We start from the raw sequence: 12,306 nt of genomic DNA on the forward strand, positions 1-12,306 counted from the left end.
TACAACTACCAGAGTAAATTCAAGGACCCGGAACGGGACGACGAGGCTAGCGAGGTGACAACTGCATTCCATGCACTCCGGCTGGTGCGATGGCCGATGGCCAACGGCATCACTTCTTCGGATAAAGATGAAATGATCATTGATAGGAGGGCTTGATGCATCGTCTTTGCCGGGAAGAAAAGCCGGCGGACATGGGTTCGTACCATCAACGAACCCTGTCAAGTCATGACCATCGAGAAAAAGAACGACCTGGACTCTCTAAAACAGGAAGTTCTTGTAGGTCAATTTGATGCAGATAAAGTGGTGAGCGGTGGATAAAGAATTCATAGTCGATGTGACCGAAGCAACAACATTAGAAATAGTCCGATTCTGAAGAATTAACAGATTCGTCAACGATTAGGAAAGAAACCCTAGCTTTTAAACTGATACCAGATGAGAACTGATAGAATTGTATTGAATGAATGTAATTACAAAGGTACAGATCATAGGAATATATACAAGAAGAATCATAGGGAGACTAAGAATCATAGGGATACTAGGATAGGTTGTCGTAGACTGACTCAAATACATAGAGTCCTAATACATATAAAACATATTAAAAAATATTTTTTAAAAAATTTCAAAACACTGTATGAGTAAAACTCTAGTTTTAAATAAAACACTAGCCATGTTTGGTAAAATAGTTAGCCTATCAGCCAATTTTGGTTTGTTTGACCACTATTAGCGGTTTCACTTGGTTAAACAACCAATGTGAGTGTTTAATTAATTTGCTTTTGTAACTGATTATTGCTCAAAAACACTAAAATTCAAAAAGCTGCTCAAAACAGATTTTTTATCAGCTTTTTGAGAAAGTCATTTTGTATGTAATCAGCTATCAACTAACAGCTAATTTACCAAACATCTTTCTAAAATTAGCTAATGCTATCAACTAGTCAAACCCATTAACCCAATCAGCTAACAGCTATTACCAAACACTCCCAATATCATTTTGAACTAGTATTTAAAAGACAACGTGAACTCTAATCCACAATATAATTTATCTTAAACTTAATTAACTTATCAATTAAATCGCAAATTATATTCTGGATTCTAACTGAAAATGCATAATATGTTAATTGTATAAATATAATTTGGACTAGGGTCCACATTACTCATGATGAAAATTGGGACAAAATAATGATTGCTATTAAATCAATCATTATTGCGTTGACCGTGGTCCACACAGCTCCAAAAACGCATAAAGTACATTATTCTAACTCATAAAATATATTATTCTAATACATAAAGTACATTATTCTAACTCATAAAATACATTATCTTACCTAGAAACTTCATTATTCTAACACAAAGTACATTATACATTATTCTAACACATAAAGTATATTATACATTACCCAGAAAATATTAATCGATCCAACTCAATTCTTCAATTGCACTATATAATATTCGATCTTATAATTTATACAATTGTATATCGATCCAAATACTTTTAAAATATTATAACAAATTCATTTCGTGCAGGTGAAAATACTGGTTTTAATAATTATAGATTCGAATGTCTTCCTTTCTTTCATATGTTCAAGTAAGGGTGTAAATGAGTCAAGCGACTTGCGAGCCACTCAGCTCGAGCTCGAGCTCAAATATTCTAGTCTCGCGACTTGTCGAAACTGAATTTTTTTTTTAAAGTTTGACGTTAAAACGACGTCATTTTTACAATCGTGTTCACTATGCATGGTGCACACGATTGCACAACATAACGGGCTCCACTTTTTCCCCCCTGAGTTATACACTTATAGCACTTTTTTTCCCCTGAATTATTTAACTGGTTGTTTTTCCCCCAGAAATGTTAAATCGACACATTTACCCTTAAAATAAGTATTTCATTTATTTTTCTTCCCCAACAAATTATGACCACGATTTGATTCAACCCGAACAGACATTTTAGCAACCAAATCGAAATATTCCAATTACAATTTAGAAGCGAAACCCGATATTTAGAGTTTATTAAAATCGCGAATCAGGTCGGTTCATGTTCCGAATTGAAAAAAATAAAATACATTTATTGTTGAATTTAGACTATTTAAAATAAAAAAAAAAATAATAATGACGGTTCAAATTGTGAACCGGATCCGGAACCACCGGTTTACGGTTCAGGATCTAATATTTTGATTCATAATTTTAATAAACTAAAATCCAAATATTGGGTTCTGATCTGAACCATAACCGGAAACTTTCAATTCGATTGCTATAGTGTCTGGTTCAATTTGAACCGAACCGTGATCATCCCTACGTATACGCAATAATTTGTTGGAGAAGAAAATTAATTAAAATGTTTACTTTAAAGGTAGAAATGTCAATTTAATATAAGAGCCGGGGGGGGGGGGGGGGATCGCTACTTTTAGAATAATTGAGGGGGCTAATGAATAATTTCGGAGGAAAAAATACTATAAGTATATAACTGAGGGAGAAAAAGTGTCATTTTCCCATTACTTTATTCCTAATTAATATTAAATTTTTAAATATAAATATTATATTTTTTAGTATAAATATTACATTTTCATCTTGACACGACCCGTCTCACGAACATGTCTCACACAAGTTTTGCATGAATAAAGCATTCTGAAAGCTACATAACATCAAATAACATTCAACGAAATTTCCAAGAAGTTTCATTTTTCTGAACTTTGCTTTAATAATTGTACGAATTGAAATGTTCAGAATAAATAAATTGATACATTAGTTATTGGGCCCTATTTAAAGTAAAATATCATTTTAGAATTTAGTTGGCCGATATGATTTAATTGGAAAAACTATTGTGTGGAGCACGGTCCAAAAAGACGTTATTATTATGTTAAAATTTTTTTATTTCACGCACATGTTAGAATAATGAATATTTTAGGATAATAATGTATTTTACGAGTTAGAATAATGTACTTTATGTATTAGAATAATGTATTTTATGTGTTAAAATAATGAAATTTCTGTGGTAAGATAATGTATTTTATGAGTTAGAATAATTATATGTGTTAAAATAATGAAATTTCTGTGGTAAGATAATGTATCTTACCGCAAAAATTTCATTATTTTAACACACATAATGTACATTATTCTAACACATAAAGTACATTATTCTAACTCATAAAATACATTATTATCCTAATATATTCATTATTCTAACACGCGCGCGTTGTTTAGCATAAAACCGACGTTGTTTGGACCGTGGTCCACATAGTTGTGTGGACCAAGGTCCACACAATAATTTTCCAATTAAATGGCAAATTATGTTGTGCAACTGTGTGCACCAGAATTGAATTCATAATTTATATACTATAGATTCATAATTTCTATACTATAAATTCATAATTATTGAACTCTATATTCACAATTACAAAATTCTATATTCATAATTTTCAATGTTCATATTCTCAATTGTCGAACTCTGTATTCACAAGTCACTGAACTATATGGTCATAATTTGATAACTATACAGTTTAGAAATTATGAATCTTTAGTATATAAATTATGAATCTACAGTTAAGAAATTATGAATCTACAGTTTAGAAATTATGAATCTATAGTATAGAAATTATAGATCTATAGTATAGAAATTATGGATCTATAGTATAAAAATCATGGATCCAATTCCGTGTGCACCTTGCATGGTGCACACAGTTGTAGCCCACTCAATTATTTTAAAAGTGGCGGTCCCCCCCCCCCCCCCCCTCCCCGGATATATTAAATTGACATTTCTAGCCTTAAAGAAAATATTTTATTTTTTTTTCTTCTCAAACAAATTATTGTTTATACATAGGGATGACCACGGTTCGGTTTAAACTAAACCGGATACTATAACTATAGAATTGAAAGTTTTCGGCTATGATTCAGATCCAGAACACAAATTTTGGGTTTCAGTTTATTAAAATTATGAATCGAAAAAACTAGATCTTGAACCGTGAACCGCCGGTTCGAATTGGAACAACTTCTAGCATTAGTTTAAAATTAAAATTATAATATTTAAAAATAGTGTATGTTATTTTTTACATTTATTTCGATTCTCACATATAAGTATATATGATCACGATTTGGTTTTGATTTTGAATCGCCGGTTCACGGGTCTAGATCCAATTTTGAACTGCTTGTTTAAACTTTATTTTAAAATTTTATTTTTTATTTTTAAAATAGTCTAAATTCAACAATAAATGTATTTTATTTTTTCAATTTGGAACATGAACTGGTCGTTCTGGTTCTCGATTTTAATAAACTCTAAATATCGGTGACAGGATAATAGGGCTGGCACCCGACCCGAATCATAATTGGGCATCTGACCCGGCGCTATATTTGACCCGGCACCACATGGAGACCCAACGGGCAAAACTCCAACTGACAGAATTCCAACAGGTGTCACCTTTATTGCAATTGAAGCCACCATTGATGAGAGAGAGTTAGAGGCTTGGCTCCCCATTTATGCACCATGTTGTTACCGTTGGCACCTTTGTATAAGTAGATGTTCCCCTCAGCTTGAGGGGACACGTTGAATACCCTGAACAAAGACACATTGTACTTTCTATACTAAAACACTAAAGCAATACAACTATTGTTACAATCCGTTATTCTGATATTATTATTACCGGTAACATATTTACCGTCATTGGTGCTTTCATTGAGAGCCTGAGTCCCACACTCAAGCAGGCGACGACACACACAACTCATTCCTCTTTCAACAGCAAGCTTGAAAGAATGGTGTCCCACAGCTCCCACAGTTCCCGCAACGTGAATAATGGCAATGCCTCAGGTGACCTCCAGGACCAACTCACCAACAATCGCGGCGGAGACCTTCGAGACCAACTCAACAATGGAGGGGCGAACCAAGCCGTGAACCTCCAGGCGACCGCCGATGTCATTCAGCAAGCAGTGACGGCGGCGCTAAATCAGGTGGCGGTGGGACTGCAAGGCCAAGTGCCCCCATTGCGGCTCCAGGAAATAGGGGTAGAGACCCAAAGTAGTGGACCAGTCAGACGACAACCAGGCCCTTCCCAATCTGCACCAGAACGATTGGGACAGAGGGCGCCCGTGCAGCAAAGATTAGGATCACGAGTCGAGGGGTCCTCTACCAGAGGCCCTTGCCACATGAAAACAGAGAAGCCGAGAGATCACCCACAGAGGAGGTGGGCGAGTCTCGGGAGCCGACCCCACGTGTTGTGGACAACCAAAGGCTTGGAGACCCACTTCAAATAAGAGAAGGTCCAATTACTCGTTCAAGAGCCAAAAACTTGCAAGAGGCCATGAATGGACTGATCCATACACTTTGGCAAGAAGATGGCACCAAGATACTTGATGGACTTAACATGGAAGATACCAAGTGGGTCAATATCTTAACCTTGCATTTGGAGGCCTTAGAAGCTGCCATTTAAATACAAACAAAGAATCAAGGCCCAACTAGAATTTGAAGACCAAATTGTTGAAGAAATGTGCCAAGCTGGTTGTGCTGAATTGAAACAATATGATGCGGCCCAACATATTGAAGATCCATCAAGAGTACCAATTGGGCCAATCACAAGGCCCAAGTCCAAACGATTAAGACAACTCTTCATTGGTAATATTCATAGAAGGTGGAAATCCAAGTCAAGCCCATTTGCAAAAGATGAAGAAGATTTCAAGGCTTTTTATAATTGTTTAAGTGCTGATTTTGGTGATTAAATTAGGCCCAAATCAGCCCTATTATTTTTGGTCATCATTAATTTAAATTGTTTGGAATAAAAGAGAAAACACTAGTTGTATTTAGAAAGGATTCCTTAAATCCTTTTCTAAATAAAACTCTATTTACTTGTTTTCTAGATTAGGTTTAGGACTCTTTTTCCAATTGTATTTAGATTAAAATGCTGCCCTATACCTATAAATAGGGCACATCCATACCAGTTTGAGGGAGGCTTTAATTCAATAAAATTCTTAAGTTTTTCTTTACACTTGTGTAAGAAACCTTATGGCTAATTGTGGACTCAATTAGTGGCTAATCGTGGACTCGACTAGCAAATTGATTCGTGGACTCGAATCAATCTTACTTTCTTCAACCTTAGATTTAGGTTCGTGGACTCGTTCTTGAATCGAAGGAAACTAGATCCGACTCTAGTTGATTGAAGATTGCAACATCGAGGTACTTGAAGCTACATGGGATTCTTCCAAGTCTTTGAGGATTCGAGACAAAGGGTTTCTCGTGAGGTTTAAGGTATTTTGATCCATCTCTATCTTTATTTTGAGAGCATTCTTGGGACAATACTCCATCTTATTTGAATCTTGGACTAGGTTCATATCAATTTGGTATTTAGAGCCTAGGTTTGTCTCATTATCATTGGAAATTTGGTTTCTTTGGTTCCCTAGGTTTATCTCGTTCTTATCATACATACTACTTTTTTTGTGTCTTTTTCATTAAAAAAAACCCCAAAAAAATTTTCTTTTGCATTCTTGGTTGTGTTCTTGAATCTTGATACATGTTCTCCAGTTTCTTGAAAAACAATCCCGAAAGAGTTTTCCCTTTTTCCCGTCCAATATCAACGAGACCTCACACCTCCTAAGCACCATATTACCATATATTCTGTCAAGAAAACAACCCAATCTTACCCTTACCTATATCCAAAGCGCATTTACGCGCAATCACATCTCAATCACACTCTGTCCAGATTTCCGCGAGCTGTGACCAGTTTCAAAGAATTACCTATATCTCGAGATCCACTGGTTAGTTTTATCTGAAATTTGGATATGTTGTAGATCTTTTCTGGGTCGTTCTTTTGATATATTATACACTGTCTAATTCCTTCTGGTTATTGAGATATTGATCTTCAAAGTCAGGAAATTGTTTCTGTTTTTCAAGGCGATTCTTGAAATTCTTGATTCTGTTTTGAAGGGGTTGTGTGGATTCTCTTGGTCCAAAATTTTTGGTGATATTTACAGTAATTATTTGGAGGTTATTTATCAAAAAAATCAAGAAAGTTGAAAAAAAAAAAAAAGCAAAAAAGAGAAAGCAATAAAGAAGAAGAATAAGGTTGGGGAAAGAATTTGGCTGGTAGGAGAATTTTGGAGGGACAAGGAAGGGGAAAAGTATAAGGTTGGAAGGAGTTCTTTAATGATTCCTAATTGGTTGTGGTACACGTGAACCCATTTTATATTCTATTTGTCTCTATCTTTTGATATTGGTCTTGCATATCTTTCTGCCATACTTCCTTCTTTAGTTTCCTTTTTCTTTCAAATCTTATTTAGTTTCTTTGCTCGTATTGTCCTTTTTCTTTGCTTCTTGCTCTAAATTTTATTACCTATCTCGCGATACACCCTTACTCTCAAAGGCTTGTGAAGTTTTCCAAGGTATGTTTTCTTGAACTTTGAGGTTGAATCCATACCAACTTGAGTTCCGGACTAGAATTTTCCTTTTTGGAAAAAGGCTTGTGAGAGTATCTGCCACTTGGAGTGATACACGAGTGGAGTGTGTGTTTGTAAGAGTGTAGTGTACCCCCAGAGCTATATAATCCACCTCTTACCCGTGAGCTGAGAATAGAGAGGGAGCGACCCAACTTTTTGGTTTCACTAACGTGACTGCTTACACATCTTCTTGTTTTTTTTTAGATATTTTTTTCCTCTACAGATGGATGAACAAGTTCCAAACTTACCCCAGACATTAGAACAAAAGATAGACAGGTTACTCAAACGAATGAATAATTTGGAGCAACGCTCACAGCAAGTGCAACCACCACACAATGATGAGCGATACATGCAACCAGCAGGAAGAGTGGATCCTAGATGGCAAAGGATCCAGCAGCGTAATGCGGAGTTAGGAAACATTAAACATGAAATTCCTAACTTCACTGGTGAGAAAGGACCTACCGAATACATAGAATGGGAGAATTCTGTTGAAACTCTTTTTTATTTAAATCAATATTCTGATCTTACAAAAATTAGGCTAGTTGCTACATCTTTTAAGGGGTATGCATTATCTTGGTGGCGAAAAAGAAATAGAGAGAGAGTTGCTAATTTTATTCCCTATGAATCTTGGGTTCAAGTGAGGGAAGATATGCGCCTAACCTTTCGTCCTAAATCTTTTTTCTATGATCTTGAAAGAAAATTGCTGGGAACGGTGCAAGGAAAAAAGTCAGTTGATGAGTACTACCAAACTACAAATATTTTGCTTAAACAGGGAGACATACATGAAGAAGAGACAAAAACGGTTGCTCGTTTCGTATATGGATTGAACTTAGAAATTCGATGTGGAATGAGTATTCAGAGATATGACACCCTTTATGATGCCTTGTATGCTGCACGTGAATCTGAGGCAAAAATCAAAGAGATGAAATTGTACAAGTCCAACAATGGTGCATCAAGATGGAACAGCACAAGTTCCACCCCTAAAAGGCGTGATGAAGATCCCCCTCCAAGAGATGATTCACGAGACAAAGGTAAGGAAAAGGTAAGTGAGGCAGTGAGGCCTCAACATGATAGAGAATTGATTTGTTATAGATGTAATGGGAGATGCCACATAGCTCGTGATTGCCCTAACAAGAGGGTAGTTAAGATAACAAAACAATCTGATAATTTTGCTTCTTGTCTTGAATATAAGTCTAAGGATGAGGTATGTGACCATTTTGAAACTCTCAATGAACATGTTGAGGGAGAACCATTCATACCTTTAGATTCTGATTCTAAATATGTTGCTAGTGAGTCTAGTCATACTGTTGTTGTTAAGGAGGTTTTGAATGTTCACCCTTTAAAAGAAGATGAGTCTCAAAGAGAAAATATATTTTGTACTAAAGGGTCAATTAGAGAGAATGCTTGTGCTATGGTAATAGATTCTAGAAGTTGCACAAATATGGCTAGTGCAGTTATGGGTAAATTTCTCCAGTTACCTTTGCTTAAGCATCCAAATGCTTATTGTTTGCAATGGTTAACTGATGCAGGAGAAGCTAGAGTAACCAAACAATATCTTATTCCTTTATCTATTAACAGTTACTCTGAAGAAATCTTGTGTGATAATATCCCAATGCAGGCTGCTCATATCTTGTTAGGTAGACCATGGCAATTTGACAGAAAAATAAGTTATGATGGAATGAGGAACACTTATGTGTTTCACATGAATGGAGTTACATATGTCTTGCCTCGTTTGTATCCTAAACAAGTAGAAGAAATTCAATTGACATTGATGCAAGCTCTCAAACCAGCCTCAAAGAAGGAAGAAATCAAAGAGAGAAAAGTGGAACCTCCATGTTTGGAATTGCAATCACCACTCCAATCCTCTAACTCAGTTTCTAGCCAAACAAAGGGACCACAATCAGTGATACAGTGGAAAGGACCAGCCCAAGGTGTCAAAGTGGAACCTCTCTTGGTCACTACAAAAGATATTAAGCAAGAGAAAAGAAGGGGAGTAACTATTTACTCACTTTTATTTCAAAAGCATGCATTAAAATTCTCTAGATTTGTTTGCCATGTTTCTATTAATGATCTACTTACTAGATGTGTTAGAAATTTGTTTGCATCCATACATCCGAGATTCCTTAACTTTGATTTTACTAAAACTTTATTTGATAGAGATAAGGAATCACTGGAAAGTTATAAGGCACATTTGAAAACTTCTTATGGCAAATACTACTTGCTCAAGGAGTTTTGGTTCAAAGTCAATGGGATTGACACTTTTCGCTTGGATTTGAGCAATGGTTTAATTATTGATTCACATAAGGGACAATTTGGTTTTCCAAAGAATGATGATGTTTTGCATGGATATTTTCATTGGCCAAAGAAGAAAAAAGATGTAGAATCTTATGTTCATAATTGTGCTACTTACCACCACAATGCATCTAAATCATTACTTGATATTTCCATGGATTTTGTGTTTGGTTTAGCCTTAAGCTCTAGGAGGAAAGATGTTGTGCTTGTTGATAATTCAAACAAAATGGCTAAATTTAATATGTCTAATTTTGTTGAACTATTACCATTCAGAATGTTTAAATTACATGCTGTGTCATTAGACTTAATCGCCTTACTTGTTTATTTTAGAATGAAGATTGGAGCAACTCGTGTCAAGCATCCCAAGAAGAAGTTCAATGAGTTCCATGAGCGTGATAAAACAGAAAGTGAGCTTCCTACTTTGTCTTTCATTGAAGATTTGGATTCGAGGACGAATCCTTTTCAAGAAGGGGAGAATAATAAGAACCAGTACACATGCAATCCAATAAGGGTCTATAGTTGGCTCATCACAAGGCCCATAACTACATCCTTAAAGAATCATTGGTCCGGTAAACAAGAAGGCCCAATAATAATTCCATTCGATAGAGGAAAGTATTATAGTGGCCCATTTCAAGTGATATCATGGATCGAAGACAATGCTTACAAGATTCGAGGTCGAATCATTTTCAAGAAGGTGAGGATGATGCGGCCCAACATATTGAAGATCCATCAAGAGTACCAATTGGGCAAATCACAAGGCCCAAGTCCAAACGATTAAGACAACTCTTCATTGGTAATATTCATAGAAGGTGGAAATCCAAGTCAAGCCCATTTGCAAAAGATGAAGAAGATTTCAAGGCTTTTTATAATTGTTTAAGTGCTGATTTTGGTGATTAAATTAGGCCCAAATCAGCCCTATTATTTTTGGTCATCATTAATTTAAATTGTTTGGAATAAAAGAGAAAACATTAGTTGTATTTAGAAAAGACTCCTTAAATCCTTTTCTAAATAAAACTCTATTTACTTGTTTTCTAGATTAGGTTTAGGACTCTTTTTCCAATTGTATTTAGATTACAATGCTGCCCTATACCTATAAATAGGGCACATCCATACCAGTTTGAGGGAGGCTTTAATTCAATAAAATTCTTAAGTTTTTCTTTACACTTGTGTAAGAAACCTTATGGCTAATTGTGGACTCAATTAGTGGCTAATCGTGGACTCGACTAGCAAATTGATTCGTGGACTCGAATCAATCTTACTTTATTCAACCTTAGATTTAGGTTCGTGGACTCGTTCTTGAATCGAAGGAAACTAGATCCGACTCTAGTTGATTGAAGATTGCAACATCGAGGTACTTGAAGCTACATGGGATTCTTCCAAGTCTTTGAGGATTCGAGACAAAGGGTTTCTCGTGAGGTTTAAGGTATTTTGATCCATCTCTATCTTTATTTTGAGAGCATTCTTGGGACAATACTCCATCTTATTTGAATCTTGGACTAGGTTCATAAAATTGATATGAACCTAGTCCAAGGTTCACATAAAGATAGAATATTGTCCCAAGAATGCTCTCACAAGTAAAGATAGACTTTAATTCAATAAAATTCTTAAGTTTTTCTTTACACTTTTGTAAGAAACCTTATAGCTAATTGTGGACTCAATTAGTGACTAGTCGTGGACTCGACTAGCAAATTGATTCGTGGACTCGAATCAATCTTACTTTCTTCAACCTTAGATTTTGGTTCGTGGACTCGTTCTTGAATCGAAGGAAACTAGATCCGACTCCAGTTGATTGAAGATTGCATCATCGAGGTACTTGAAGCTACAATGGGATTCTTCCAAGTCTTTGAGGATTCGAGACAAAGGGTTTCTCGTGAGGTTTAAGGTATTTCGATCCATCTCTATCTTTACATTGAGAGCAATTCTTGGGACAATACTCATCTTATTTGAATCTTGGACTAGATACATCCTTACTCTCAAAGGCTTGTGAAGTTTTCCAAGGTACGTTTTTCTTGAACTTTGAGGTTGAATCCATATCAACTTGAGTTCCGGACTAGAAATTTTCCTTTTTGGAAAAAGTCTTGTGAGAGTATTTGCCACCTGGAGTGATACACGAGTGGAGTGTGTGTTTGTATGAGTGTGTAGTGAACCCCCAGAGCTATATGATCCATCTCTTACCCGTGAGCTGAGAATAGTGAGGGAGCGAGCCAACTTTGTGGTTTCACTAACATGAATACTCACATATCTTCTTGTTTTTAGATTTTGTTTCTCATCTGCAGATGGCTGAAGAGGTTCCAAACACACGTAAGAGATTAGAACAAAAAATAGACAGGTTACTCAAACGAGTGACTAGTTTGGAGCAACACTCACAGCAAGTGCAACCACCACACAATGATGAGCGGCACCTACCACCAGCAAGAAGAGTGGGTCCTATATGTCAAAGGATCCAGCAGCGTAATGCGGAGTTAGGAAACATTAAACATGAAATTCCTAACTTCACCGGTGAGAAAGGACCTACCGAATACATAGAATGGGAGAATGCTGTTGAAACTCTTTTTTATTTAAAGCAATATTCTGATCTTACAAAAATTAGGATAGTTGCTACATCTT

This window comes from Ipomoea nil, unplaced genomic scaffold (assembly GCF_001879475.1).
Source record: "Ipomoea nil cultivar Tokyo-kokei standard unplaced genomic scaffold, Asagao_1.1 scaffold0672, whole genome shotgun sequence".
In the NCBI taxonomy this organism is placed as follows: Eukaryota; Viridiplantae; Streptophyta; class Magnoliopsida; order Solanales; family Convolvulaceae; genus Ipomoea; species Ipomoea nil.